General features: G+C 37.5%; 1 protein-coding gene across 2 annotated transcripts in view; it reads left to right on the forward strand.

Moving 5' to 3' along the window:
- Window positions 1-2,030: 2,030 nt before the first annotated feature.
- The window catches only part of FRS2 (fibroblast growth factor receptor substrate 2), a 46,910-nt gene continuing 20,951 nt past the window's right edge, over window positions 2,031-27,989 (forward strand). The window contains exon 1 of one of the 2 annotated variants that reach the window (XM_068190187.1): window positions 2,031-2,209. The gene's annotated coding sequence lies outside the window, so the exon portion shown is untranslated. Of the gene's footprint in view, window positions 2,210-11,347; window positions 11,367-27,989 lie in introns of those variants that run through there. The other variant, XM_068190188.1, reaches the window with a different exon arrangement.

Consider the following 27,989-nt stretch of genomic DNA (forward strand, 5'->3'; position numbering starts at 1 on the left):
TAAAAATTCATAATTTACAGAAGTCTGTAAGCAGCTATGTAATCTTTGAAAGACTTGTAATTGATGCAGCATCTGGACAGAGCTGCAATAATCTCAGTTTGGGATGATAGAAATGATTCTAGATAGGAGCAGCAAAAAATATGTCATGGATCCAAAATGTCTGTGTAGTGAGAATGAGAAGGAGCAACAACAGAACAAGAATTCCCACCTGGAATCCAAGACAGCAAGGTCTCAAGAAGCAAGAAAATGCCCTGGAGAAAGATCTATAACAGCCACAAAATGCAGGTCCAGTATCTAAATGCTGAATTGGTCTGTCAGTAAATCTGAGTGAGCTGGGTAAGGTATTGCTCAGGTAAACAGTAAGGATGACGAATTTCACACATGAACAAACACAGCACTTCACCTTTGATGAAGATGTTGAACTTGACTGTCAAAGAGATGCTGTGCCATCCTAATTTAATACAAATCCTGACATAATTTAAGTGCAGCCATTTGAATGAACTGGTGAAGGCGTGGTGAGTGCCAGAGGGAGGAGAAAATAAATAAATTACCCAGAAGAAGAGACACGTCGAAACTTTGTTCTTTGCTCATCCAGCCACTGCTGAAAAGACTAGTGAAAAATTGCAAGGCACAATACTTAGCTGAAGGTGAACTCACAGATCAGGATCAACAACTGCATCTGAACAGACTTTAAGGCAAGTCCTGTGACCTGAAGGTCACAAGGAATCCTGCAGATGTTTAAGAACAGCCTGCTGCTTTGTAGCCCATTGGTATATTCTGTTTATGGCATATGAGCAGATACTGTATGTTAGATGACAGCATTTGCTATGTGACTTCTCCTATTACATAACTCAGATATAGGAAAATCCCATTTGCTGTGCTTTATCCATCTAGTCCTCTGGGTCCTGACTCACACGCACAGGAGCCAATAGCTGCGGTGGTACAAATGTTAAACCCCAGATGTGCTCTCTCCACCCTTTTCCTTCTAGGTATTATCACCTTTCTAGCATGTCCAGCTGAAAAAAATTTCTGCATGGACTTCAGCTTTTTCAACTCTCACACAACCTACAGATTAAATGAATCTTAGGATAACAGAGTACTGTGATCCATTTACTTTCATCATTTCTGCTACAAAACAGTAACTGTCCAGGGAAGGGAAGAAAGTGAGCAACTGTGAAAGCAAGATTTTCTATTCTCCTTATCATGAGGTGACTGAAACAGAGTCAAAAGAGGAGTTGCACAACTCCTGAGAAAGTCAGGGACATAGAAGACCTGTTCTATGAAGCAACTTGGTGAAAGGCATTGTTTGGTGAAGAGTTCAGAAGTTAGATTACAGCCAAAGCAGGCGGATAACAAGAAGAGACAAAGCTGAATTTCATGCAGGCTGCTGGCTGCTCTGACTGTGAGCAGTGTGTTTCTGTGTATGTTGGGACAAAACCTACACATTCAATATTCATTGTAGATCACAGTGTGATCTGTCACACGCATTGGTCTATAAAGAGGCAACGGACACGGTGACACGGAGGTAGCGAGAGCAAGAACAAACGTGTGGGCGCTTTTGCATTGCTAACAGGAGCGTTAAGTGTTTCCACAAACCTGCACAGGTGTGGCAGCTCCTCTGGTTCTTGTTTCCCGCATCAATTGTGCTGTATCTTTGTTTTTTATGTGCACAGCGCCTGCCTTTGCGTTCAGCCGCATGTAGTACAACCTTATTAACACAGCCCAGCTCCGACGGCTGTAGGTGAGGAGTCACCGCGGCAGCGCCTGAAGTAGCAGCGTGACACGGAGTGCTCCAACAGTTAGAGCAAACGGAGCCAATTCTTCCCAGAGCTGAGAGTGCAATTACAGCTTTATTTTTTATTTTTTATTTATTTATTTTTTTTTAACCCGAGGAACCAGTAAGACACGCTTCGCAGCCGCCTCCCTCCCCGCCGGCCCCGCGGCCGCCCCGCCGCCCGGGCGGTGCCGGTGCCGGTGCCGGTGCCGGGACCGGGACGCCCGCCCCGCCCGCCCCGCGGCTCCCCGGGCGCTGCCCCGGAAGGCGATCGTGCCGCGCTCCGGAAGCGGAGCCGGGCAGGGTCCGGCCCAGAGCGCGGCCCTGTCGCTGCCGCGGTCGGAGGCGCAGCTGTGCCCCGGCCCGACGCGGGGCCGCCGTCTCGCCCGTCACAGGCGGCCCGGCCCGGCGGCCAGCGCGGGGCTCATGGCCCAGGTGGGTGCTGGCCCTCGCCCCTTCTCCCGGCTCCTTTCCGTGGGGTGCCTGGCCGGCTCCGCTGCAGCTTCCTCCTAGTGGAGTCCCCCCGGCCCCGGAGCAGCCCCTTGTCTGGCCTGCTCCCCCGGGAGCCGGGCTGGGACGTGCCCCGCGGTAGGACCTGCTTCTCTTTCCCCGTGGGTCCGGGCGCGGGAGCTCGGTGGCGGCTGGGCCCCCACGGGCACGGGGGGCTCCGGCCCGGGGCTGTTTCTGGGCGGGGAAGGCCGGGCACGGAGGGGGATCGCTGCCTTACTCTGGGGCTGGGGCGGGTGCGCGGGTGGGCGAGCGGAGTGCGAGTTTAGAAACAAAAGACGAGGCGATAAATTTGTCCGTGTTGTGGCTGTGTTGGAGGCAGGTCTGGCGCGGGGAGCGGTCCCGGCTGCCTGACCGCCTACTCGGTTCTCGGCGTGTCTGATGGCTGTGTCTCTTCTCGTGTCACCTGTCAGGCCCTCGCACCTTCCTCTAGGGCAGCTCTGTCCGTCACATGCCTCCCAAGACAAGTGCGTTTGCTATTCCACGGCGCTCGAGGTGCGAGCCCTGAGACTCATTGAGAGCTCTGTCGGGTCAGTGGGTTGGCAGACAGAGCCTGCCAGGGGAAGGCGTCCTCCCGGCCCTTGCGAGGGATGCTGTGCATATGAATGAAAGCGATACCGGGCTCACTTCCTCGTCATTTTACACTGCCCTTCTTCTGACATACCGCGACACGTAAATGTAGCAAGGATAGATCTGAACACACGCAGGTGTCAAAAGATGTCTCAGCACTGATTTGGCTTGAGTGCTCATCTAAACTAGAAATTTTGGAAGAAAAACGCATGTTTTTTCATCTTCCTGGTCACTGCATCTTGCTCAAAGTCATTGCATAAAATGTGATAATCATAATTAGAAATCATTAGGGATGTTGTTGGACTGTGAGTTGAAAGTAATGCTATTATTGCAATGAAGAAATAGTGTAGAAATCAAGATAGATTTCAGCAAGTATTGCAAATATTGCCAACTGTACTTTGATATTAATATTTTTAACAAGTATTTTATTTGTCACTTTTAAGTACTCCTGGAATTTTTTTAAGGCCTAGTGACAAAATGATGCTTAGTGTAATGAGCAAAAAGAGTTTTCTGAATAAATCTTTAATGATGTTAACATTAGCAGTAATTCCATGTCATGAGCCTGTCATTTAATCTGTTCTGCTGATTCTACAGTGTATTTGTATTTGGCAAAATGAAAAACTAGTTTTTGAAGATTTATTGCTCTGTTAAAGTGTCTTGGTATTAAGATATGCGGGTTCAGATCCAATAAGCATTCTGGTTTTTTGTTGAAATCAGCAGAACTGCCAGGGAAATTCATTGTCTGTTTTCCTTGGTTAGCAAGTGCATTTGAACAGCACACCTGTCTATGCCTGCTTGAAAGGAAACCTGTATCAGTATAAATCACCAGTTCAGATCCAAGTACTGCTAACTCCACGCTAAAGGGAACAAAATGAAGAACCTTATTCCTTGACAGAAAGTCCCTGAGTGTATTTACTTCCATGTCAAGAATGCTTTGAAAATGCTTGTTGAAACAGTGTGTTAGCAGTTGTATGAATATATGGTTAAATAGCTTTTCAGGGTTTTGCTCACTTTCCAGTTCAGTGTCTTGTGTCAAGTGTTGGTGGTGAATTGTCGTAAAAATGAGCTGTTGTTCTCTAGAATTTTTATAGGCAGAGTACTTTGCAACACTTTTTCATCATACAAGAAATTTCTCTTAAAGAGAAGATCAATTGTCTTATAAAATGCTGTGGTAGGCAGGTGGGTAGTGTGCAAAAGAATCTAGCTTTGTAAGAGAGTTTCATTAACTGGAAAAATATGATGTATGGCACTTGGGAAGACTGGTTTTCAGGAAAAAGCATTTGCTTCTACACTTCAGTTCTTGAACTATAATGTTGCTAGGTCTTATCTTTTGAATTGATATGATTATATTTATTTTCTTTGTTAACTGGATGAAGATAAACATTAATTTACTTTGCATGGAAATAGTTCTCTGCTAAATTTAACAATTCAGTTATAAATCCTATTGTTTATAAGTTAAAAAATCGTTGCTAGCAGTTGTACTCCTACTTATGATACTTCGTTGCTCAAAAGTTAGTTTGAAAGTAGCTACATCAATGTTTATTAGGTGTCTGATTATGACCTCATTGAAATTGATTTTATTAATTTCTGTGATCATTGGGACTTGTAGTTTAAGCAAAACAACTTTTTGAATAAGGGGTGAAATTCACTCCTGAGTGGAGAAGTTTGTTAGACTACTTTAATCACCAGAACCATTTAAATTCCTTGTAAGTACTAAACTATGGTTAAGATAATACTTAACATGACTGCAGTGGTTTTATTCCATGTATGTTCTTTGTATGCAAATATCTGAGGTCACTTAATCAGTGATGTTTAAAACAATTATCTGGTAAAACTATCATTAAGTTAGAGAAAGTAATGCTCCCTCTTTGTTTTATTGAATATGAAGGGTGAAGGTGGTTAATGTAGTGAACTGGCCTTGTTTCTTGTGCCCAAGTCGATTATGGCTGCTTAGGCTCCTGCAAAGATTGGAATAAGGTTTAATTTTAGGAAAAAAAATTGATTAAAATAGTCACATTGAGCTCTGCAGGCAAGTTGAATTTAAATGTGGTGGTGTCTGAGTGTTTCCACACCATCCCAAGCTGATAAAGATTGGACCTCCCATCTTCCCAGCATCCTTCCTTCTCTTCCTTCCTTTTGCTGGTAAGGATGGCACTGGGAACTGGTTCACGAACCTGTACTGGCTTAAAATTAGCAACTTTTTTTTTTTTTTTTCTTGGTAGAATTATTTTTCAGTTGACTCGGCACCCTGAACCGACTCTCCCGGCAGTTGCACAGCTGTCGGTGGCTGTGTGAGCGGAGGGGTGGGATCCCAGAGAGGAAGGGCAAGAGTGGCACACCACGGGCCTCCATCTGTGAGGCTGCTGCAGACAGATCTGTTGGTGTTGCAGGACTCCAGCCTTCGACCTGCTACTGCTTTGCATTGGCCTACAGCTGGCACAGACCAGCTCCACCATTGAAAAACATGGTTCTGTTTGCTTCCACCCTGCTCTGCTGCTTCCTCCTTTGTGCAGGAAATACTTGTATGGTTATGTGGTGAGCTGGGCTGAGGATTGAACTAACCTGGGGGAGGGGCAGGCAGGGAAGGGTTCGCTTTGAGCTGGATCAGTTTGCTGCACAAACATTTGTGCTGGCGCAGAGATGGGGATGGAAGCAAGCAGTAAGGGGAGCAGGGTGTGTCTGTTTCTTTTGGTGACATTGACACATGATGCCAGTTTCAAGTATATTTGATACTGGCCTAATTCTGTGAAGTTGAGATGGTACAGCATTAAGGGTTTGAAGACATCATATGGTTATGGTTCTTCGGAATATTTACATCTAAGACCCCTTAAACCAGAGTTGTTTGTGTGTGTGGTTTCATTCTGTGCTTTGAAGAGATTTTGGAGGAAGAATCTGGCCTTTTGTATAGTAACTAATTAAAAAAAGTTATTTGGTACCTGTTGTTTCATATAACTGATGTTCATCAAATTACTGCACAAATGAATTTGTTTGGCATGTATATTGAATTTTTAAATTTAAAAAACTTAAATAAGGAAAGTTAGTGATCAGAGTGTCCACTAAGAAAATGGCAGGGTATTTTGCAGTAACAAGTAGCTAAAGAGACAGAACAAATATATGAAAATTGTGAGGCTGATGTAAGATACACATTCTGACTTCACACAGTTTCTGGGGAGGCAGTCTGTGACTTCCTAAGTAACTATAATGGATAGTGGTTTTCAAAATCTGTCTTATTCAGCCTGTCGTAAGGGTTGTAGTTAATGTTTCAGCATATGGATAGGCATTGATTTTTATATGTTTTTTTTCTCCCCTAATATCTGTGAAAATTGTAGAGTGTCCCGCATCCATTTGTCTCTCCTTCTCTGCCATGGATTACCATGTGTAATAATCCTTTCCACCAGAGAAGCCATATGCAGTGTTACATGCTTTAGGCATAATGAGCCATTAAATGGACAGTATTAGCTCAGCCTACCTTCACTGGTCAGTTACCTTGATTAATTTTTCCCAAAGTGGATAAGTGTGCTCTTACATGATTCACTCTGTTGCTAGTCGGTATGGGCGGTAGTCTCTCTTTGCTCAGTGGTGATGAGTAACTGGGCAGTAGCTGCTGCTGGAAGAGATGACCTATCTGCAGCTCTTAAGTAATATTTTCTGTAAAAATGTAATGGGTTTTATTTTTGTCTGCTACTGGTTTTTTATCAAAATGATTTGAGGAACTGTTAGCTGAAAACTGCTGTCCAGAGATGTGTAGTTTCATGTAGGGCATGCAGATGGTATTTTGGTTGTGTATGAGTTGTAGAACAGCAGTTGTAATAGACTTTCAGTTTTCTGTTCCTAAACATCACCTTTTGTTGTTGGCCCTTCTGTGTAATCAGTGCTAAATGTGACGATTCTTTTTAAACTTGAACTGGTGATAAATAGGTGTGTGGTGATTTCTCATATGTGTGCATACAAATGTCTGAGTATGTATGTCATGTATTCTCCAAATATAGTGCAATGTATGTATGTCATGTATTCTCCAACTATACTTTTCAAAGCTTAATCTTCACTGCATCTGGCAGGGTGGCAACAATCACGATGGCGAATTTAGTTCACTCTTTATTGATTTCCCTCTTCCTGCAACCATGGGATTCTCCACAATTTCAGTTTTCCCCTCAAGCTTCAAATGACAACAGAAATAATTACCTCTTGGCTTAAATAAAAAGAACTAATAACTTATTTCTGATGTTTATACAATAAAAATTCATGATTATTGCATGCTTGGGACTGACTATGTGCATTCTTTTCTAATTAGTGGAAATGGCATTGTGATTGCTAACTGTTTCCTTCTCATGTCTTAGAGTACTTTAATTTCATGTTTTATTTTGTTATTTTTCTAAAATGCTTTTACGTCCATATGCGTGGTAGTGAGATGAGAAGCTCCTTGTCACAGGAGTGATATATAATATGTCACTGACTTCTCAGGTGGTCCAGGGTAATCCCTGAACTTTTGCTTGAATCCCAATCAACAGAGTAATATTAGTATCTGTGTCAGGCAGTGTGTTCCTCTCAGATACTGCAAATGTAAAATCATTGTGTTGCATGGCATTACAATCATACCTGACCATGCTGGATGGCCTTTATTCACTTCAGCTTCTAGACTCAGCCAGTTACTAGACCTGCTGTTTCTTCTCAGAGAAGTGGGGATTTTTTGTTGGTTTTGTTTGTTTGTTTTTTTTTAATAGATGTTTAGGTTCTGTTTCAGCTGTAGATAGAAAGACGTCTGAGTTGTTATATTTTTGGACCAGGAATTAAAAAAATACCCCAAATGTAGGTTTTAAGCTTATCCTTTTTCTTTCCTTTATTTATGATAAATGTGTATCTTACGGAAAAGATGTTCAAGTATATCTTGCTATTAAGCTTTTTCTTGTACATGTGTTTATTAATTTTCTGTTTATAAAAATCTAATTTACAAATATTGTATTAATTGTGCTTGTAGCAAAAGTAAAATACTATCGGGCAGTTGGCATATCTGAGATAGTGATAGTTTTTCTGTATGGACGCTCAGGTCATCATAGACTAGAGCCCCATGTTGTCAGTCTGAAGAACTGACTTTTCCTTGGCTTTTCTTCATCATGATTTTGGTCCTGGCAGGGTTGAGATGCTGCTGCTGTCATTCATACAGTGGTGATGGTTAGTGTAAACCCCTGATCCATACTGAGTGCTGCTGACTCGGTGGTGAAAAGTTGCTTTAATTTCCTGCCTTTCAAAGGGTAAAATAAACTCTCTATCCTATTTACCTGGATTCCTGTGTTTTTAATGCAAGATACAGATCTTTGATCTCTCATGAGAGCTGCAGTTTAAAATAGTGTGTTGGTATTTTCACTGCTCTCCTTTCACTGCTGCCAAAAAAGTTAAACTGCATAGTAGTTCTTATCTGCTGGGATTGCACACCTTGACACAGATGAAGCATTTGTCTTTCATAAAGATTTTCTTAACTGCTTTGCACAGGGATATTACCTTCTTGTGTGATAGTTTGACACCTGGCACAATATGCAGGTGGGGACATTTAATTCTTACCATTATTTATTGGGCAAATGTGATTGTAGTAATACTGCTTGCTGAGAATCATAAAATATGATTTGGAAAAGACCCAATTGTGTGAATATTGGAAAAATATTCATCAGCACAATACTAGATGAATTTCTGAGATGAAATGTCTTTATTTCATTACTTGCAAGATGTTTGACAGGGTGGAGAGTTGACTGATTTTGCCATGTTTTAGGGCAGTGAGACATTTTTTCCCTGATGGAGATGTTGAAGCAGTTGCTTTAAAGAGGGAACTCACACTATTTCCTCTTTTTCTCCTGCAGAAATGCAAACTTTAGTTTATATTTAAACTTGAAGTGAGAAATGAATGATCTAGTGCTGTGTTCAATCTTGGTAGCAATGTATCAATCTTATGCTGAGCTTGTCTGAGCTGACAGCGGTAGCTTTTTGCTTAGCAGCATGGCAGAGAAAACTGAGTTGCAGCAGTTATCCATCAGACATGGCTAAATTTTTCAGTCTATTTATGAGTATCAACAAACACTTTGTGCATACTTTTGCCATGCATTGAATGCTTCTATTTTCCTTTAATTTAGCTGAAAACTAGTAATGGAATTCCTGAGGTTTCGAATGGAATAGCTCTTGGCAAGCCTAGGGTTTTGAAACCCGAGGCAAATTAAGATACCAAGCAAACACAGGGAGGGCTACTTCTTCAGGGAAGTATGTTAAGATTCTTCTGACATCTTAGCATTTGGTTCTTTTTTTTGGGTTTTTTGTTTGTTTTTTTAATCTCTTTGAATTATTCCTTTAAAGCACAGTTGTTTTTCTTTTAAGAAAATCTTACTGAAACATAAGGGGACCTTTTTTCCCCCTTGATGTCACTCAACAAGTTTAGCCTTTTCAGGCAACCATCACAAGTAGAAGGTGTTAGACTGCTTTGTAGCTGTTGGTATTTTTCAGTAACTCCACACTGATTGAAGCATGTAGTTAGAACACAAATTTCAGTTTAAATAAAATATGATCTTGCTTATAAATCACCACAAAAATTGTAATTGAAGATAGTTGCTGTTGTGCATCTGTCAGGTGGTACAATAATACAATTAAAAAGAACTTAAATTTTCAAAGTGTAGTTGGGCTTTTTATAAAATGTGTAACTGAGCTGCTTTAGGTTTGTGGGAATGAGAGGACATATGATGTTGGGAAACTTGCCTGGCTGTCACAGCCTTGACCCTCTCCTGCCTTTGCAGTGCTGCTTAACTGCAAACATCTTCCCACTTCTGTACCCTCTTCCCACTAATCCCAAAGTGTGCAACATTCATAGAAATCTCTGCATCTCCTGTATTTTAGGTTGCTGTAAATTTTGTAGAGTTTCATGGCTCTTTATGCATCTTCATTCAGTCCTGCATTTCCTTTAAGTGTTCTTTATCATCATAAACATTTTGAATGTTTCAGAGCTCTTTATCTTCTCTCTCAAACTTAACTCATTTGCCTGCCATTTGCAATGCTGCTGACAGTGTAATAATCCTCCCTCACCCAGGGAGGGCACTTGTTTGGGAATAGCCCTTTCCTTTTCTTCGTCTCCTTGAGTCCACAGTCATGTTTTATTAATATACTCCTTCCTTGTCCAAATAGCATTTTCAAGACCACATTTTCTTTTTCTGTCTTTGCAAATGGAGTTTCTGTATCTGCCATCTGGAGTACTTGAAGTACTTTCTCCCTCTGCTGATATTCCTATCTCTGCAATCTGTTCAAAATACAGCTGCTACAATTTTTCAGTAGTCTGACAGCTACTTTCCTCATCAAGCTAAAGCTCACTTATTGTCTTTGAATTCAAAGACCCGTGTCTCATATTTCTGCATCATAGTCATTTTCCTTGCTACTTTTGGCACTTGAATCTGTCTTTTCTTCTCCCCCAAGTCTTTACTTATGTTTCATCTCATATACTTTGATTTACAAAACTTCTGAGATGTTATATGTGTTCATACTATTACAAGAGAAAACGTCTGCACCTCTGACCTTTCTTCTTGGGTATTAGAGTTTCCTGTTGTCTCTTTGCTTATACAGATACATAACGTTTTAAACCTTGTAAATGGTCAGGGATACATAATACCTTTATATCTTTTCTTGTAGGTACTTGGGAAGTGTATATTGCTGTATGTCTTTTAAATCTGATTTATTTGTCCAGTGATTTTACTTTGGAGTAAAGTATACCAGTGGCATGCTTTAAAATCTGTTGTGTGAATACGGTGTCAAATTTTGTGGACATTTAGTATCATATGTGATTTCGGTAAGTAAATATTGTTTTCTGCACTTGGCAGGTTTCTTTGGTGAGGCAGATGTAATCTGCAGCTTTTATTGAAATAATATAAGAATTGAAGTAAACTGGCAATCAGAGTAGTATTAAGTGCTTTGTCATATACTTGTCTTATTGTAGAACTAGTGCTAATATTAACAGAGGTAATACTTTTTTTTTTTGTTGTTGTTATTAAGGAAAGCCAAGTCACTCTTAAATATTTTTTTCATGCTTTGTGAGGCTTTGGTCCCAAGGTTTCTGTGGCTTTTTTTTTTTTGCATTTCGTTTGTGATTTTTTGGGGGTTTATTTTGGAGAAAGGTAAACTGCTGTGGCTACTGGTAATTTGAGGTTTTTTGTCTGGTAATACCATGAAAAAGTAAACTAGTTATAATAGATAAAATAATAAATTTTAATGTATAGCTTGCTGTATGTGTCTTAGAAATGTTTTAGGATAGTATTGTTAAATCGTTGTGACTCTCTTCTGTGTCCTGGCAGTTTCCTTATGTTTTCTTCTCTTAAAATCTGCTGAGTAGACTTTCATGCTTGAAATTGAGAATGTAGTCTATGTGTTGCACATCAATTTGTATTGTCATAAATGTAAAAGGACAAGGGCAGTGATAATTAGGGTGTTAATTCTCTCAGGTGTACCAATGTTTTGCTAAGAGGGATGCCATTATGTTAATCTTTGTTGTTAAAAGGTATTTAGTTAAGACTTTTTAGATCTTAAAAAGAACAAACAAGCTAATATTAAATCCAGGCCAATAAATTGTTCTCTAAGCTTGAACTTTGTGGTATTTATTTAGTATTATATTAACAATATTGTTGTCCCTATAGTTGGAGAAATTCTAAGTAATACATGCTAATTGGTCAGCCCTGCTACTTCAGTCCTAAAAACTGCTGGTCTAGAAAAGAATGTATAGAGGAAATGAAAAAGGGAAGGTGCGACATAGACCTCAGACAAACAATTTAATTTTTTTATATTTTCTTCCCTCCTCTTTTTTTTCAGTAGAGAGGTGAACCTTTCTTGTGCAGTATTTATATTCTCCCTCCCTAAGTTCCAGAACTTTTTCTGATAACAGAGCTTTGGAGAGCATTTCCAGCTTGTCCTGTGGCTCTTTAGTTCTAGAGCAATGTGTGTTTTGTCTCAGAGGTACAACATACACCAGAAACTTAGATAAGCTTCTAGTTTCTGTAGGACTCTTTGGGTTTAAGTGTACATTATGGCTCTTATTTTTAGATACTTATGGACACTTAGGTTCTTGAAATATTTCTACTAGTAAAGCGCAACGAAATGCTCTTCAAAATCTAAAGTTCAAGTTATATGTCTTGAATTTTCGCTGTCTACAGTGTTATGTTGATCATCTGACCTTCACAAATTGTTTTCTTTTGTAATTATTTTAGTCCCTAAGTGTCAGTACATTTGCTTAATAAATATTTATTTCTTTCTGCTTCAGAGTTCATTGTTCTGTTAAGTCCCTATTCACTAGTCCCATAGAGCACAACTTCATGTATCTCTGCTAAATTTAAATTTACTTCTCTTGAAGAGTTTGTATTTCTTATGTCAGCTGTAATATAGAATTCTGTTTGTTAAGTGGATGTAACTTAGTAACTGTAAATTATATGGTTCTAAAATAGTTTCATATCAAAGTGAAAAGCAGTTTAACATTCTCAGTAGTATCAAATTAAAACTACCTCTCTAAAAGTTTGATTGTGTCATTACCATATCACTTTAGCTTTACTGGTTATAAGCTCTCCATAGGAAGGATTGTTTTTTAAGTTGTAGGATGATGTCTGAAGAGAAGAAACATGTTCAGCTGAGGCCTTGAGGACAGACTAAAGTACTTAATGATAAGTGGTGTACTCTGGGGAAAGCTCTAAATAAATGATTAAATGTTGATTACTAGGAGATACTTTATGCTGATAAGTAGAGATAGAATCAGTTGTTATGTGACATATCAGGCAGCTCTTGCATTGAGGACTGGATGCAGTGGCACCATTTCATTGATTATGACTTCTAAAGTGAGCAGTGCATTAAGGAGGGTGCACTGGATTCTTATCAGTAGTGTCCTATCATAGTGTATTAGTGAGCTTTTAAAATAGTTACACTTTAGGTTTATTCTGTATGAAATATTATTTCTTGAGTGTGCTGTACCAGGGAAATGTACCTTCTATAATCATGACTATATCACAGAAGAATACTTCTGATGATGGAGTAATAAAGTCTAGCAGTGGTGAACACTAGAAGTCGTTTTTTAATGTAGTACTTTGAATACTAAATATTGTGGTCTGACAGTGATTTCTGAGAGATTTTGGTTGACATTCATTGCAAAGGCTTTCTATGAATTAATTCCAATACCGGAATATTTCAGCGGTCACATCTCTGATTGCCTTTCAGTGTGAATGAATTGTTTCGAAGTGGGTAGTTGTAGGAAATTTTGTAACTACATAGTGACAGGTAAAAAGAACTTAGAACTAGAAAGAGTAAGGGAGTGTTGTCTTTGAAATACAAGTCTAGAGTTGTGAATAAAATACAACAAAAATTGTTACTAAGAATTGTAACCAGAAATGTTTGACATTAATTTTTGTATGTTAAACGCTATTTGCTGAGCTGCTGATAGGCTAATCCTAATAACAGAATTTATTTAAACTTTTTTTGGGCTTCAAAACTATTTGTGAATATATTGCTCTTATGTTAGTGGTGAAAGTAAAACCATTGTTAAATGGAAATTTGGCAAAAATAACTGAAATCTGGAAGCTGGATTTCCTTTGGTCATTGCTAAATATTGTATAATTTGGGACCAGGGACTTTTGCCTTTTTTTTTTAATATTTTAATAGAAACACTTTATTTCCAAGGCTTGAAAGTTTTATACTGGTGGAGATGCACAGTGAGTAGAGCATCCCCCCTTTCTCTAACTATATTTTTAATTTGTTTGATTAGCACATTTCTGCCCACCAGCTGTACACTTGTGTGAAGTGGTGGCAGTGAGTATCAGTAGGTTTGGGTTTTTTAAGTCAGAAATGGCATATCTGGGGGCAGGTAGTAAACTTTTTTCTATAGTTTGTTTTGCAATCCTTTTGCACACTTATGATTGAACTATTTGTAAATGAGTTTACAGTATGGCCTTATGGTATTTTTTTGTTTGTTTGCTTTACAAGGCCATGGTGTAAACTACAGCAGTTTAGCAGCTGATTCGTGAGTGCCTTGGGGTTTTTCTCCTGAATAAGGTGGGGATTTTGGTGGGAGGCTGGCACCTAGTGAGTACAGTGAATTTATCAGCTGGCTTTTTGGTGATGGTGGTTGCTACTTCCCAGAACTTCATTTTAGTTCTAAGAAGACTGTAAATGCTTTTCTATGAAGTGTCTGCATTCACAGGCCCACATTAGACCTGTGCCTAATGTAATGAATTGTGCTAGTGGGTTTTGTGGTGCATTGCAGCTTTTCATATGGATTTTAAGCATTATTTATAAATCTATTTTAGTATTTTTTTTAACTAACAGAGCTACTAGATGTGCTTCAACGAAGGTCATATTTCACAATTGATGGCATAAGTCTATAGTAGTGACTTGGCAGAGATTTTAAACACTTAAAATATAATAAGACTTCTGATAAGTGTCCACTTTAGAAGATTCCCGAGGGAAACTCTCAAATGAGTCATGTACAGTACCACACAAGTAGCAGACTGAGTTCTTAGAATGCTATGATTGCTTCTTGTTCGCTAAGCTATCTGATGACCATCAAGGAAGCCTAGGTTTGCTAGAGGTTAAAGAACTCAGCTCTTGCTTCGATACATAGTAAGTTACAAAAATGGCATTAACATACGCATACAAATTTGTCCTATCCAATTTGGTCGTAGTTCAGTGAATATAACAGACAAAATGTATTGCCTCAGCAGTCAAGAATGAATGCAATTTAGGTTGAATAATTGAAAAATTACACCATTGGGTTAATTGATTCATGCTGCTGCTGTGTGGGGTTGTTAGAAAGGGCAAAGTTAACATGCTCACCTGTTTGAAGGTGTAATAGGGCTGTCTGCAAAAGTCACTCCTGTAGTAGGAGAATTTATGTCAAGCTGCAGCAATAGGTAGGTTTCAGAATTTGACAGCAGCCCTCCTTGCTGCATCATACTATAGGCTTTTACTTGCTGGCACAGCACAAGCAGGGTATGAATATAATCTTGTTGTGGTTCTATCATGTATTATTTAAAAGTTTTCTAACTACTTCTTTTCCAGTTTGCACTACATTTTGCATCCCTCTCACTTGGGACGTTACAGGTGTGTATAGAATGACTGAAATAATGTAAATTAAAAGTCCTCCTTGTTAAACAGTATTGACTTCCAGCTAAATTGAACAGTTTTCTCCTGCTGTAGTTTAGGGGGTAATGTACAGAAATTGAACTACATATTCAGATAGACAACATAAATGGGTTGGAATTTATATGAAGGAGTGTAGGGATGTTAGTTTACTAATACTGAAAATGTTCAGAGTCAAGTAATTTACTTGGAGTTGTACAGTGGTATCAAAGCACATATGTTAACAAACACAGTAACAATTCACTTATTTTAATGATCAGCTATTAGAGGGAATACATCCAATTCAGATGTAGAACTGGACTTGTGAAAACTTGCAGTGTTTTGCACAAGTGAGCAGCCTAAAGGTTGGTGGGTTAAAACAGAAGTTGTACGAGCTGGGGAAGATAAGGTAAGGCAGTGAATCAGCACGGGGAATTGTATGGGAACTGATAAAGAAAGGGGCCTTGAAATCAGTTAGGAAGAAGCTTGATTTTTGGGAATTTTATGTTCTTGCTTTAATTTATCCTAATCTTGCCTGTTACATATAGAATTTGCATTATGGTGTTTTACTGTCTTAACATCAGATAATTATCATGTTTCTTAGTTCTAAATTGCTTTCAAAATCCTTGCAATATTTTTAGGCAGGGATAAGTGGCTTCTGTGCTTTTGGGTGTCTTCCAGTATATACAGAGGGGTTGCAGTAAGTGGATGGTGTATCTGGGATTAAAGTACACTGTAAGTAGCATAATGGTTATTTTACACTGCTTCTTTAACTGCATCCAAACTTCCATCAGTTCCTTTCTATTTCTGTTCTAGAAAATAACGTAACTTTTGCTGATTTTACTGTTTGGTTGCAGTTTCTGTAACATACTCTTGTTGACTGATTTCATTATTTATTGATAATGTTGCTCTGACAGAAACTTGTGTTTTGTTTGCTTGTGCAGTGTTAGACGCACCATTTTCATTTACTTTTGAATTTTTACATTAACTGGAAAGTACAGAAAGAAAGAATAGGAATCATGGTTTATCTTGGCTATCCAAACTTGCTTTGGGACATTACTGCCAAAGGCAATTACTCTTAGTGATTATTATGTTTACGAAGTTGTTGTGTTTTCTCAAACCACAGTTCTTGTAAAAGAGTAATTAAGTTAAAGCTTGGGCTATTCTTTGCAGATTCTGTGCCAGTGCCAAAATATTTTCAGACAATACGTAGTTATAATTTCAAAGATATCCTTTTAACTTGAAAGTTAAAAGCCAAGTAGTATAAGTTTTTAAACTGGTATTCAGTAAACTAGGACAGTAGTAAGTGTAAGGTGAAAGCAAATAATTTATCTTGTGCTGTCATTAGAAATCAGATATAAAATGTGAAGGCCTAAAGTTTGTTCTTGCTCTGAATTAATTTTTCTCCTATTTATCTTTTGCAGATGCGAGGACAAAAATCTTTCAGTTTATAGCTGTGCTTGCTGAATACTTTAGTGATCAGGTTTAGAAAATGACAAACTTCCAAAGGTTTCATGCTGAGTGTTTATATAAAGTGTAATTTAAAACTTGATATCTGTATTTGACTTCTTGAGAAATGATGGGAATTACTTCCATCAGTCAGCTGAAACAGCTTAACTGTCAGGAGCTTAATCTTAACTTGTACACTTAAATGAGGCTTTGTGTCCTTATTTTAAACAAAATGCAAAATTAAGTGCACTTCTGTAAGAATACAAAATCTGTACCGGCTAAATTGTCACTAATCCTGCTCTTTAATATATAGGAACTTTTGAATCTGTGTTTGTGCAGAACTTTTGACACTTAGACTGTAGTGTAAATGCAAGTTAGAAATAGCGTTGTTAGAAGTTGTAGAATACCAAGAAGCTGTGTGTATAAGTCTAGATTTAATAAGCCTTATCATTACAATTTTTCATGTTGCAACTGAAATACTGTACTTTGTATGTATAAAACTCTTCCCAACTTTTAAACAGATTTACACTTTGCACATAACTTTGCCTTTATATGAACTTAGCTTTGCATAATGTATGTTAAAAGAAAGCAGTTTCAGAGGCTACAGATTAGTTCCTTTTCCCTTGGATTTTCTGTAGGATTCTGTAGCAGTGATACACAGGTTAATTTATTTTGGCAAATTCTGGTAGTATAATCTTAGATTACAATGAAGCTTTATTTTCATGACAACTTTAAGATGGTTGAAGTGTGACCTGCTGTGAAAAAAGAAGGATCTGATTTCTCCTTAGGCATCATGGTCCAGCCTTCCTTTTGTTGGCACTGGTCACAGTGCAGTCATTTGATCTGCAAGACCAGTGCAGTAGTTGGGATTGAAGCCTGTCTGGCTAATTAGAATATGGCCAGAGCAGGAAAGATCATGTGTTTCAGCTGCTGTCACCTTTAGATTAGCTGAGGGGAACACAAAATAGCATTCTGAGAAAAAAAAACAGTTAATTTAATACATCTCGCCTCACAATGACTTTTTAATTTACAAAAGGAAAGCTTTACACTACTTGATAAAATTACAACTATTTTCTATACATGTGAGGAAAAGATACATCCTTATTATAAAATGACTTTGTATTACCTCAGAAACATAGGCTTGGTTTTGGAAGAGATGGGTTTTGTTACTACCTTTTACCTCTTATTATGTCAGTTCTAGTAGACATAACTGCAGTAGAGAAAATTACAAGTTTTAAAAATAATTATTTTTGGCATTTTTGGGCTTCAGTGTCAACATATTAAGAAGAACAAGTGGAGTAGGACATAGGTATGTAAATATTAGTATTGAGTCATTTGGACATCCCTGTGATTTCACAACAGTAGTAAGAAATTAGTTGTTTTTTCAGGCAAGCAAGCAGAGGTTGCCAGTGTAAAAATTTATGGAGTAGCCCAGCTTAATCTTTAGTGAGTGTTACACAACTGTTTGATTACCAATATTCACTGTTTTGGCCTTTTTATTTATTTTTTCTTTTAAAGTTGTACAGTCATCTTGAGTTACTCCCTTAATGCAACTAAAATCAAACACCGTGGTTAAAGTACTTCTTATAATGAAAATTATATTCTGTAGAATACAACTGAATTTTTTCTGTTTATGGATTTTTTTTACATCCTTCTTCCTACCTCACATTCATTTCTGTATCACATGTACTTAAATATGACTTCTAGGACACATTTAATGTCATGTGTGAGATTTTCTTTTTTAATTATGAAAGAGACTATTAAAAAGAAACTCAAAACTTCTGGAAGTTTAGCTTTAATCTTGAGTACAAGGTCAAAAGAGCTTTCACAGTTTCAACTGTTTGAAAGCTGTCTGGCTGTAATGTTTAAATCTTTGACATAAAAGATGACCCATTATTAACATGGGCTTATAGGAGTAGAAAAGGCACACTTTTCTTTTAACCTCTGTATTTCTTTTTTATGTTAAGTACTTGTTGCTACCTGCAAAATAATTGGACTTTTGGGTACATTCTGCCTAGATTAGTATTGTCCTTGGGTGTGCAGAATATATTAAAATGCAAAATTATTTGGGATTTCTCCTGACTTTTAAATTCAGAATGATTGAAATATTAGTACAATAAACTTAAATTTTTAATATTAACTCGTAGCTTTACTGACTGTGAGCAGTGCTGTTAGACACAGCTGTTCACTTATTTTCTCTGTTCTTCCCAGAAACATCCTATCTCTCCTGGTTGCATGAAAACACCAGAAACCCCAGGTTTCTGGGGTTGCAGTGAATCAGTAGGAATCTTGTGGTGTTAATTAGATGTTATTAACAACATCTGGCTTTGCTATTTGTACTCCTTCCTTTTTCTGGATAGATTAAATAAGTAAGACCACTTCAGTATTTTGAATTTGGAAGCATCAGTTTCTGGTAATTGAAGATGTGGCTTTTAAGGAATGACTTGGAAAATACTTTAAGCAATAAATTTAAGGGATGACTTGGAAAATACATTTAAGTTTTAATGGCATCCTTTAATGGTTCATACTGTGTATATATGTAGATTTTTAGGGGAAAATGCAGACAGTGGTATACATGGCTGGGCTATTGTTAATTTGTCTGGTTGTTTTTAAGTGGTGGTTTGAGGGGACTGTCTCTTAACTCAGTGCAAAATGATAATCTTTCTCTTAGTTCTCACAGATCTGGTACAACTTTTTGGGGATCCCTGTTGATATTTACAGGTAGGAGGATTTATCTAGCTAGCACAGGCAGCAGTAGCAGTGGTGAGATGGAGGCACAGGCAGGCAGTTGGTGCCTTGAAGTTTATAGAAAGCTCAAAGAGGCTATTCCTTTTTATGAAGACCAACAAGCTAATTCAGAGTTAGGAGAGCAAATACTGGATTTATCTATGGTGAGACCACATGTAAAATCTGCCCTGCTTAAAATAAGTGACACTGGGTAACAAGGTTTTGGTGTGTAGTAAAGCTTTGGAAAAGGGAGAGTACCTGCTCAGAGACTCTGCATCTGTATCACCATGCTGATGAATACAAATGATCATGCCCTTCTGCTAGTTTATTGTGTAGTTCGGGTAAAGATTGAACGTTTTGCTTTAGAGGCTGTTAACTGGAATAATTCTGTGTATTTTGGTAGTAGGTAATTAAAGGATATTTCAATACAAGTAACGACCAAACGTTTTTGAACCAGTCAAGTATACTTGCCAGCGTGTTTCCAAAACATGCCTATATCCAAAATTGCAAGTTTGTTGGACCACTTGGACAGATTGATGAGATAATTTTTGTGTGTTTGGTAGAAATAGGTCATCCTAAAGACTGTTTATTCATTAAAGTTCTCACTGGTTATTTACAGTGTAATCCGTACTAATTTGTGCTCAACTTCATTTGCCATGCAGTAAGTTTTTTGAAATGTTTGATGGGTACATCTTCTCTTCACTCACCTTTCTCTTTGCCACATAGACTTCCTTTTATATAGCCTTCAGATTGTAAGGGAAGGGCGAGACTTCGTGGCAGGCCTCTTTTACCTTAGTATGTATGAGCAAAACTCTAAAAGTGTTTACAAAAATATTTTAGATACTTTATTAATATTTAATATTTAAAATATTTCTTATTTAGGACATGATTGAGTTTCCTGAATATGGACCTTTGGACTTGCTAGTTGTATTATCTGTAAGAACACAGTTTCTGTAAGAAAAGTAAACTAATTGGCACAGCATGTCTTGAGAGTTTCTTTATTTCAAGGTCGTCCACCATTATGTCTTCTTCCCTTGTCTCTTGAACTATTGCAGAGAAAGTTTTTAAAGATAAAAATAAAAAAGTAGATTTGTCATCTCTCTGCTGACTGTAAATAAGATGTAGCTGTAGTTTCTTAGGAAGCTTTATTTAAGCAAAGTTTACTGACAAACTGTACACTTTCCCTTTTAAAAGCCTGTACCCATCAAATGCGTGTTTGGTGTCTTCACAGTTTAGGGTTAGAAGGGTTATAAGTAGTACAATATCAGGTAATACCTCTGTAAGTGTAGAATTGCACATGAAACCCCCTCATAACTTGTACGCAAATTAAGGATGAAGTACAAGGCACTTTATTATAAGCATAACAGTGTTTTAACGTAATTGAAATGAATCTTCTCATTGCCAGTTCTTGGACGCAGAATATTTTCATTGCATGGGAACAGACAAAAGTAAGGTAGCTGTGCCATAAAATGGGGATACCAGTTTGGACTGGTAGACATGTTCCTGCCAAGGAGCTGATGCTGGCTTGAGAGCTTTTGTGTCTGTTACACTGTGTGTGATGATCAGCTGCAGTCACATCTCCTGTGATGGCTGCAGTATAAATATTAGGGCAGGTGTTACCAACTGTTCTTTAGAGTACAGTCTAAATGAATAAGACAGGCATGCAAAATAAGAAAACTACATTGTATAAGTGATCGTAGATTGGCAGCTATGGTGGTAGCAAATTCCCAGATATGAGCTAGGGATGAGCTGAACAAAGGAAATGGAGAAAGAGGCAGATAACTGAGATGAGGTGAGAGGAGAGGGTGCAAGGAACTGAGATGAGGACTGTAGCAGTAAGAAAACCTCTCAACAACATAGGAAAGACCATCAGTGAGCTGTACAGAGATTCTTTCTGGTGTCCTGGAAACAAAAGGTCCTGGCCTTAGTTGCCTCTGGTCCTGCCACCTGGCTCCAGTTGATGCTGTCCTCACTGGACAGAATAAGTGGCAGTGTGGTGATTATTACTGATCACCCTATTGATTTACTAAACCCCCCTAAGTTGGTGCAAAAGGGTCAGTTGTTATTTTCAGGGTGTTTGCCAGCAGAGGTGTATGTGGAGATTAAATGCTATAGAAAAGACAGGAAAAAGTAACTGAGGTAGACAGAAAAGGAACGAGCACTGTGTTCAGTAATCATGTCTTATGAATCAGTTGTCATATAAAAATCTTACCTGAACTGTTGGAAAACCTCCTCTTAGAGAGTCCAGTGACATTTTCTTCTTTAATGAATAGGTAAAAGTAATTACAAAAGATACCAAAGAAAGTAATTCTAAAAGATTAATAGTTATAATAATGAAACCTTAAAGTTTACATTGCAGACTTTGTAGCTTTGCTACGTAGCAAATGCTGTCATTTTTCTATCTAAACATCCACCTACTTTCAAAGTATTGGTGTTTATTGGTTTTATTTCCATGGTTCCATTTTTTAAGATCCTCAGTAATAGCCTCTGAAATTTATATCAGTCTAATATGTCACATAGTGTTATGCTAGAATTTAGTTCTTGCCAGGAATATATTTCAGCACAAAGTTCAAATGTAGTTTTTATCCTGAAACTGCTTTTGAAAATCAGTAAGTATTGGAGAAAGGGATTTTTTCTTGTTTGGTTGGATTTTTTAATGCCAGTGTTTATTCTTTATTATAAGTTGCTTATGTGTGAACCTATCTTGATTCCTTTGTGTTCTGATAAGACACTACATCTCACCCACTTATTGCAAGCTGTTAACTTTCTACCTAATTATGTATTCCAGAAAGTTTTTTAACCTTGATCTTGGAGCTTTTCAAGACATCGAAGCTCCACCAGTTTTCTTGTCATCTTATTGCAGACATTAATTACCATGTATTTATTCTGTATTTATTTGGTATTTTTTTATAATTAATGGGTTTAAAAGACCTTTTCATTTTCAAACATTCTATCAAGTTTTCTCATCATGAAGTGTAAACTTTTTTTTTCTATGTAGCCAATAATTTTTGTGTGTAAATATTTATTAACTGTAACTTCTAATCCTAGAACTTGGTTAAGATAAAACAGCTCAGGAATCTGGTAATATCCCATGTTTCTTATACACAAGAGAGCATCTCAAAAATAACTGCATTTCTTCACACAATAAAATACATGGGTCTCAGGTGGCGGGGTGTCCAGCAGAAATTACTTTTAAATTACTGTATTTTGTTATGGTAACTAGTAAAAGCCAGTCTCTTCTGTGGACAGTGGTAGTTCAGTTTAGCTGGTTTAGACTTTTTGTGTATCATTCCTTGGACTTCTCTGAGCAGTTGAAATGTGCTATAAGGAGTAAGAATATGCTGTAACTACTTTACAGGATTTTGAATATTAACAGTGGTAAGAAGCAATTTCCCTTATTTCAAAAAAGCTGGTAAAATATATAGTTCACTGCAGAAATGCTAATAAGCTGGAGTAGAGAAATATAACAAAGGAAACCAGTACTTTATATATGTTGCTGCTTTGATTTTTCACCTATAGAGTAAATCTAGAAGGGGCTTAGTAAGTCAGGAACTTGCATTCCTCTGTACTTGAAGTCTAGCTTAAGATGTTGCGTCTTGTATAAATACTACATTTAAAATACGAATCTAGTTCTTAGAATTGAGTGAATTAGAATAGATTTTGTTTTCTTTCCACTCCTTTCTATGTAAGTGCCAGCAAGCTTTATGGGCTTGTTATTTAAATGGGATTTGTGCCAAGTCATATTACATTTCATGTTTTTAAACAAGTGGTGCTGGTTTGCTAGAGACTGCAGAGTTTTTACCCACAAAGGGCTGTACTTTCAGCATCTGCAAATGACTGGGTTTTGTGTCTTTTTTGGTCAGACTTCTAATACTTTGAAACAGCAAATTGGCTGATTGAACTATCTATCTAAACTTATCTGTCCTCTTCTGGAAAATTGTTGTATTGGAGTGCTATCCATTTTGCTTGTTGTAACTGCTTTAAAATTAAGCTCCAATTCCCGTGGATTGGTCAGAACCATAACTTTCTTTTAATTATTCTGTTTAAAAGAACCTGCCTAAATCTGAAATCTTCTTTATTCTGTCCTTTCTTTCAGGTTTTCTGTGACTTATCATTGACAGTAACATGTGACTGATTACTTAACTGGAACATGAAATAAGTAACTACAAAGATGTATCTGTAGGCATGTTTTCAAAGAGCATTTCTCTTTGTGGTGCTGTCGGTGTAAACAGTGCCAGCCCCTGACTTGTGTTTGAGTGTTCATGTGGTGAACCTGATCAGGAAGCTGGTCCAGGTTAAAAAAATAGCTGAGCAAGGAAAACAATGAGCAATTACGAGTTATGAGTGACCTGCTGATGTTTGGAAGTGATGGGTAACGCAAAAAATATTTCTAGAAAGGCAAACCTGAGACAGTTGGAATTCAGGTGGTTATGGGATTTTATTATTACTTTGTATTTTATTTCTCAGTAGTGATAAATGGTATTTTACATACATTTAGGTAGAGATGTATTAGCTGGAGGAGGAGCATAACTCAGTTTATCCCATTGCAATTCTCCACTGCCTCCTGCAATGAGCTTGAACTGCAGGGGAGAAAAAGAAGGATGGGAAGATGAAATGAACCTTGAGATTGTGAGTTTCATTTTGAGGATTGCTGGTTTAGGAGATGGTGGCTAACTCATGAATAGGGACTCTTCATAAAGGAGACAACTTGTCTGCTTTAGCCAATACTGCCTCAGAATCAACAACTCTCATGGAGGTCTGCAGGGTTTTCAGAGCTTCAGTATTCCGTTTGTTTTGGTTTCTTGTTTGCAAGGCCTTTTTGAAGTTTAATAATAAAAAATTAACAGCAGAACTACTGTTTGAACCTTATAAGCTGATGTGCTCTGCCAAGTGGTACTACTTCAGTATCCATTAAATAGCACAGGTGGCACAGAGTGTGATCAGTTTGAGTAGTGATTTGTGAAGGAGAGTGTCATAAAAATACAAAGAATTAATGTAGTGTATTCTACGCATGCTGCCCCCCTGGCTTCAAATGTATGTGTTTTCCTCTGTGGAAGTGCATCATTAAAAAGCACAAATGATGTAGCTGTGGAGGGTAAATTTTGGAGACTTCAGTCCCAGGTAAAGACAAGTCCCTGTTGTGTAACTGATGGCATTTTCAAAGAGTGTTGTGAGTGCTGCTTTGATGTAGTCATGGTTAGTAATGGTAGTAAAGTTTTGGCATCTTCAGCAGTTTATAGAATTCTTTGTGAGAGAAAATGTGCATTCAATATAGCCATCAGATGCTAACAAAACGGATGGGCAAGGGCAAGCTTGTTTATGCTAGCTATAAATCAAATCAGTTTATTTTCCATATGCAAAAGTGTTTGGAATTTTAGTGTGGTATTTAAACTACATCAACCTCTTTCTTATTATCTAGAAGTTACAGAAATTTGCAGCACAAAAGATTGAGTCACAGAATAATACAGAAACATATAACCAGCATGAACTCGCATGTAGCTATCACCGCTGAATGCAGTTGCAGAGAAACAAAACATCTGTATGGAGGCTTAAAGGGCTACAGTGTTTCAGGTGATATTTGACACTCTGCAGTGTTTGGAATTCCCCATGGCCAAGGAGAAGAGAAGGTGTGTGAGGTTTGTCTGAGGCTGAAACTTAAGGCTACTTTGCCTGCACTGGGAAAGTTCAGGGCACTTCTTTAGGCCTTTCACTTCGGAGTTTTTGTTTTTTTTTAACCTAGTTGTATCACTCCTACTTTATTCAGTCTTCACAGGTACTTATGAATCCAAATCTTGGTTATGACTGCTTTGTGAGAGCATGTAGTGCACACATACTGGCATCATAGTTGTTGATTAGAAAACATGAATGTGTTACAAAAATTAAGATACAAAATGTTGGTTTTTATCCTTAAATATCTATCTATTATGACAATAGGAGATCATTTCAGTACAAGACAGTGAATGTGCTTCTAAAGAGTGCTTCTAAATGTCATGTGACACACAAAGTCAACAGTTTAATCCTAAAAACCTTCCACAGAAATTATTTTCTAAATGATACCTATTCAGACTTGTTAATAGAAGGGATCATATGGAAGGACTTGTTTAAACAGAAGCGTATACATATATATATATAAAAACATAAATATACATTTCTAATGTATATATATATTTATTTTTTCTCTCTGGTGAGAAAAGCTTCCTTTTGTTGTAAATGTCCTTTCTTCAAAATGGGCACTATCACTGTACAGTCTTTCAATCTAAATATATGGGTCAGTAAAGTGCCTGAAGATTAAGCTGCAGTAATGTCTTGGGAAGAGTTAAATTTTACAAAAAGAAGAAAATCAGATTTTTTTTGCCTCCCTTTTTCCACCATCTCAAATCCTATCATCCCAGGCTGTACTCTTCTAGGAAATACAGTTGGTAATAGAAATTCAAAAAGGTGATCCAGAGAAAAAAAAAATCAATTATGTAAATAGTAGCAAATAATGAGGTCCACAGCTGATGGTATTGAGGAATTCTAAATAGTGGCTGCATTTGCATAAGCCATATGTTCATTCCTATATTACAATTCATTATATTGAAAAGTAAAAAGGAGCAAATGGTTACTCAGGCTAACTTTGTAATGAAACCAATGGTTCTATGACAGTTATTTTACCATAAGAATCAGAGATTTAATTTTATTTTTATCTTTTTGGGAAGAATGGCATAACAAAATTCAGTGCAAGATCCTGTGGTAGGGCAAAGTGCTATTTGTTTTTCTGATCTTCACGTTACCTGAGATGCATTCTCTGACACATTTAATTTGCTTGCACTCTTGTGTCCACTTGCTCACTTATGCAGCCAGACTTGTGCCTGGGTGATTTAACCAGGATCCCTTGTGAGTGACACGGGACAAGAAGAAAGCAGTAAAATCTTAATGACGTCTCTGGCATCTTTATCGACTGCTAATGTCAAAATGATTTTTGCATGATCTTTTATGTGTTTTAATCATCCTGAGCTGTTGTGATACGCTTTTCTCAATCTTCAGCTTCCACTCGTCACAGGAGGGGCATCGGTGAATTATGTGTTAAAATACGTGTCAGTAGTCTGTTCCAGGGATGTGGTAACAGGAAAAGGAACAATATACACAGCAAGATGCAAACTCGTGTTAGGCTGCAGGCTCTTCCACTGGTGGCTGTTGTGATCAGGCCTTGCTGCTGGGAGCACTCCTGTGGGTATGGTGCTCTTCCTTATGTGGGCAAGCTAAGCTTTAATCTTTGTCCTGCTCCTTGTTCTGGTGTGTGGATATTGACATGCACGTGCTGACATCCACATTTCTGTTGATACATATTCTCCTAATATTACTTTTATAGCTTTTTAAAATAATGAAAGGACAGTTATGCAAAGCAGACAATATGGATTTATAAAAAGGTACGTTTATTCTTTTTTAGAACAAAATAGTGCCTGATCTTAACATTGAACAGCAGTTGTCAAATATGATGTAAATCATCCACAAGAGAATCAATCTTCGTAGGGTTCTGTATTGCGAGAACTAGGCTAATACAGACATTTCTGTAGTGTTTCAGCAGTGATCAAGAAGGACACATTTTATAAGACCCTAAATGGAGCATTTTTAAAACATGGAAGTATAATATAAGGAAGTGGACCTTTTAGGTGTGTTAATTATGGAGGACTATGAATAAAGATTGTTTTGCTTAATGAAACTTTGCTCTCCATTGTACAGGTAGATCAAACTAGTTTTTAGTAGCTTCCTTCTCAAATAGAAAAGTAATTTTTAGGGCATGGATCAACTAGACTAGTGGGGAGGGTGTTAAATCACTAAGAAAGAAGTACTCAAAGATTTAGTTGTTTAATGACATAAAATTAACTGTAAGAGATTCAACAAGGAAAAGGGGAAATAATTGCTTGGATGTAAAAATACGATTATAATTGGGTTTTACTTAAATCTGCCATGCACATCCTAATAATCAGAATTTGAATGAGTTGCTGTAGTCCAAAGCATAGACAGACATCTAGGCAATCAAGTTACCATGATTTAGCAAATCAGCCACATTAACTAAATGTTTTTATGCTCTTCCTCACTATGAATACAAAGAAAATGAATTTAATTTAAAACTGCTTTTTGGCAGATGCAGTTCAGTGGTGACAAATGATACCCTAAGACTGTGGATTTTACTTCAGTGACCAATCTGCATAGTTTTGATGTAGAGGTGTAACTAGCTGTTGTTAGTCTTTCCCTTTTATGTAATGATTTGGGGCCACAGGGTAGGTAAGTTTTAATGATTATTAGAGGGTCTCCTAAAGTGGGAAGGAAATAATGTGCAAGAAGCACATGAGGAGATATGTAAACAGAACTAAGAAAATTGTGAGCCTTTCAAAAGTGATGAGAAGAGTTCTGTGTGGAAAATGGAAAAATGGTAATTAAAGAAGGCAAGCTATTTTTTAATAGCTTTAATGAGATCTTGGGAGGATTCGGTTGTCAGTTTTCCAAGAAATAAAAACCATATATAAAAACTTGATGTTCAGGTAAGGCCAGATTCCTTGTATCCAAGTGCTAAGAACTTGCTGATAGTGAAAGCAATGGATAGATGAAGAAGAGCACATATTGAGAATACATACTAAAATGATATACAAACTGTGTTTATTTATTTATTTTAATAAAACACAGTGGAATGGTCTCAGTTTTGATAATTTTTACTGAATCTGCTTAATATTTGAGTAAGAAAGACCTTGTAGGCTTTCCAAAGTAGTTTCTATTAATGTATTAGAAAATTGTGTGTAAAACTTGTCAAAAACATAAAAGCAGAATGTAACCCTTCCTGAAATGTTTGAACAAACAATATTTCAAACATTAA

Source organism: Anomalospiza imberbis, chromosome 5 (genome assembly GCF_031753505.1).
Source record: "Anomalospiza imberbis isolate Cuckoo-Finch-1a 21T00152 chromosome 5, ASM3175350v1, whole genome shotgun sequence".
In the NCBI taxonomy this organism is placed as follows: Eukaryota; Metazoa; Chordata; class Aves; order Passeriformes; family Viduidae; genus Anomalospiza; species Anomalospiza imberbis.